Genomic DNA, 4,530 nt, shown 5'->3' on the forward strand with positions numbered 1-4,530 from the left:
TGATGAGCATTAGCACGATGACCTACTTTCACTGCTGGATTTGTCAGAGAGCTTTTCCTTTAGCATTAACCCAACAGGAAACCTATATTCATGAAGCCAAACTCCTACCTACCCCATACCAAAGGGATTTTGTGGCTAGACAAGCAACAGTAAAAAAAACCCCACTGAAATATTATATTACCACACTGATTTAATCAGTTTCCATACTTTCCTTCTTTCAGGCCCATATTAAGTTATCTTTTGTGTTTTTTTCCTTTTCGTTTACCTAATTTTTTCAGGAAAACACACTTTCGCTTCACCTGACAAAAATGTTCACCACATAATTACAATGCATCTCATTTTGATTACACAGTCATTTCAATTAGCGACTACAAAACAAGGTCGCTGAGCTATGAAAAATAACAAAAGTGTAATTAAAACAATCAAAAAAGATAGATCAATCATGACAGCGAAAATGAACTCACTTTTTACGCCGGCTTTGAAATCCTAACTTAACAGAGGAGCTTAACGGAGGAGCTTAACAAAGGAGCTTTTATTTCAGTTTGCAGTATGAACTTTCGCTTCGAGACTCTTGGCAGGAGACGAAGCCCAGCTCTGAGGCGTGCGCCATTTCTGCAGGTGTGTGCCTAACAGCTCCTCCCACCTTTTCCAGTCTCTCGCTCACTGCTTGGGCTGGTTCCCAGCAGGGAGAGAAGGCCAGTTCCCTGGCTGCCTCTCTCACCCACTTCCAGCTCATCCTGCACCAGTCCTTCACCTGGTGGCTCAGCTGCCATTCAGCAAGCCCCACTGGTGAGCATAGGCGCTAACTGTGTGAGTTTTGTTAACCGGTTAAAATGTAATAGGGAAAAGGATTTCTCTGTGTGGGTTTTTGCATCCCGTCGTCGAGTGTCTTTGTGCAGTGGCGGAGAACATTAATAGGGTCTCCCACTGTTTCCGAGTCATGATCCTCCGCTAAGTCTCCCTCCCTCAGCCCCTCTCCCGAGTCACTCCTGTATGACTGCTGAACTCGGCTCTAGCTAAGGAGTTCTCCCTTCTGTTCTGAGGGAATGTTTTCTCTGAAGTCGTTTCCTGGCGGTTTTTATTAAAGCTGAAGGAATCAAAATCATATTAACCGTGCCGCTGGAGCCTGACACCGGGCGACTTAAACCTGCTTCTGTTCGGCTGAAGTAAGAACTCTCATTGCATGGTGCACAGAGCACATCCCCGCAGGATTTCCGGAGCCACAGAGGTGCCGGAAAAAGGCTTGGGAAAACTGGCGTGTTGATAAAAATGAAGCGCTGTCGAACTTTATAGCAGAGGACGTATGAGAGGGGAGCGCTACGCTGTGCTTTGGCTAGGTTGAAGGTGCAAGATTCCACAGTTCACACTGAGACACAAGTCTCAATAAAGTAACACCTCCACAGCTAGCTCTGGCTGCCCTTCGCTGGAGTTTCACCTTCACAAAGGACATGCAAGTGTCTTGTTGTTTTTGTGCGTTGTTCTTTTCAATTTCTATTAAATTCAAATTCAATTCAAAATGTATTTGTACAGCGCTTTTTACAACAGATGTTGTCACAATGCAGCTTTACAAATGTCCAGGTCCAAGCCCCCAGTGAGCAAGAGATGGGCAACAGTGGCAAAGAAAAGCTCCCTAGAGCACGAGGAAGAAACCTTGAGAGAAACCAGGACTCAAAGTGGCGGTCCATCCTCCTCTGGCCAGTGTTACACAGTGACACCTCATGCAAGGTGTCTTTTTAAAAGAAAAACACTATATAGCCTATTTAGACATAGAGGAAACTATGCACTGAACAGTGAGTTATCTGAAAACCAGTACTTATCATGTTTAGTATAATACTGACATTTGCATATTTGAGCCTGGCATTTCTAATTTGCAGCAGAAGTTAACTGAGTAATGCTTATTTCAAATGGCCTGATTTGATTCCCCCACAGAATCAAAAACCTCACACCATGCATTTTTAAATTAGGCTATATCCGGATTTTACACATTCACTCAAATGTTATAGGGCAAGGTTCACCATAGTGTGGAGCAGTAGATGAAGAACACTGATATTATCTTGATCTTGGAGTTAATACTTCAATACTTCAATGTCACCTTTGTACAGTTATCTTCCTGGCCTGTGTGCAGTAATGACTGTATAGCATTCCCACTTATAATTATCAGGTAACAGGTGTTGTTTTTGGTCAGGACAAAAAAGTCACAATAGAGCTGTTTAAACTTTGACTTTGTTTGTGTCCTATTACCCATGGTTTCAATCAGGTCAAGAAGAAATGCTCTGATCGGATTTTTTTTGCCCTGCTGTGCAAAGAACTGCCCACACATATTTTGCCCCAGATCCAGAAGAAAAATGATAAACAAGGAAAATCTCATCTCTCTCTCTCTGATTTGTATGTGCACTCTGCCACTCAGACGGTAGGTTTTCTATTTTCTGGAAATGATTAAGGTTTTAGGTTCGGGCTGTGTGGAATGAAAAGCAATAAAATATTTCTTCATCCACTCATGGCAGACGGGGTCTGAGAGGGAGGCACTGCGTGTGAGCTCTCTCCCCTCCCTAGCACATGTTTGCTAACACATTTGGTGCTTTGCTTGTTTTTTGGATGCAATGCTTCAGAGTAACGGAAGCCTCCGGAATATATGGCTTTGCAGTGACCTGTGCTTAATCAATCAGGATGAGCTCGTCGCCACCAGAGCCCTTTCCTGTTAGAGGCCTGGGGAAGAGAGATGGGTCAGAGAGTGGCTGCCCACTGTGAGGACACCAGTGGTCCTCTGCACTCACAACAGTTTCATACATCCCTCCTCCCACGTCCCATATGCCCGAGCTCAAGCTCGCAAAGCAGGGTTTCCCGATCAGGTGGACGACTTGAAATATGCATCAAGGCTGTCCAGTAGCGAGAGGGGGACATTTCTACCCAAGGAATCCTGTTTCGCGAAATGCCTCCTGGGTGCTGAACATTCCAGCGGCTCTGATTTTATGCCGACCTTCGACCGGATCTCTCTGCTGCTTGCCCGGTGCCATGCCTGTTTCTTCGCTAACGCGAACGCGCTCCGCTCTCTCATATAGGCAGGCACGGCGCTGGCACCTGCTTATTGCACAGATGGAGGAGCAAATACTTGAACGGTCTAAACCTGCCTTATGCTGCCACCGAACCTCCTTATTTTCCACGTTCCCACATATGTTCAGCAGTCAGTAGGCTGCCATATCTTTGACAGGCTTTATGACTTTGGTTTAACCGGCGAATCTTTTTTCAGTATGCCTCAGTCTAATCCTCCGGTTGTAAATTCCAGTTTTCCGCGTCGACCATCTCCATGCCTACAGAGCGACCTTTTCTCCGAAACCCTCAACTTGCCAAGATGAACTATACTAGCAACACTGAGCTGAACTGACCTGAGCACATTCAGTGGGATCTGGGTTAAATTCAGGCAAAAAATGTTGACAATGGCATGTAGGATGATATGATGAAGAGGATGTGTTCGTGCCTACCTGAGCTGTTGAGGGTTGCACCAGGAGCACAGGCAGCTAAACTCCCACCCAGTGTAGTGTTCCACATAATAACTGGCCCGAGTGAAGGTTTAAGTGAAACAGTTTCAGGCTGTTTCAGCAAGAGTATAGTCTGCCGGTTAGACTACAGCACACTGCATTGCGGCATTAATTATAGGCGTTATGGGAATGTTCCCAGGGCTTTGTTACAGACATGAATCAGAACTGCTCTAAATATTACAGCGAGTCAGTGCATCATAAATGTTGTTGTCTAAAAGGTATGAATGTTAGCCTTTAGTTAAAATGTATCCGATTAACCTATTTTGGGTTGAAAGTGTTTAACATGTCCATTTATGTATAGGAGGACTTGGACATGAATTAATGCATCTGCAAACACACAAACACACGCGCGCACACACACACACACACACACACACACACACACACACACACACACATTCCAACTACAAATTCTTAAGTCAAGCCCTTGCCTGCAATACATTTTAGTGATAACAATAACTGTAGTAATTATATCCTGTGACCCTGAGATAAAATTATGTTTAGAAGAATTTTCTAAGTTCATGTAACATGATTTAATTAATCCTTTAATGAAAAACAAATTGGTTTGGTACAGCATGTGTTAAAAAACATGCATAATTTGATTGCTCTCTCGCCTATAAGAGACAGAGCAGTATAGCTGGAGGCCAATAAATTCATGCAAAAAATAATCACATTGGTGGCAACTCTGCATATTTGAATATATCAAGCCATTTAAACAAGTCATTGATATTCTATACAAGATAAATAGCTTATTAGATTATATATTGTTTATCCTGTCAAGTATTTTTTGAAGGATCTAAACAAAGCAATCTCATCATCTTACATTTAATGTAAGTATAAAAGTTCACTTTTTCAGTCAGCTTTGATTATCATTCGTTAGTTGGAGACAAGTAATTATACTTGTTGTGATGCAGATGTCAGAGAGGATTACTTAATTTACTTGTCATGGTAATTGCAGCTGGCCAGCAATTGGGCCTCCTGAAGTCAGAGTTTG

The sequence above is a fragment of the Electrophorus electricus genome, chromosome 7, assembly GCF_041902795.1.
Source record: "Electrophorus electricus isolate QZ-2024a chromosome 7, ASM4190279v1, whole genome shotgun sequence".
Classification (NCBI taxonomy): domain Eukaryota; kingdom Metazoa; phylum Chordata; class Actinopteri; order Gymnotiformes; family Gymnotidae; genus Electrophorus; species Electrophorus electricus.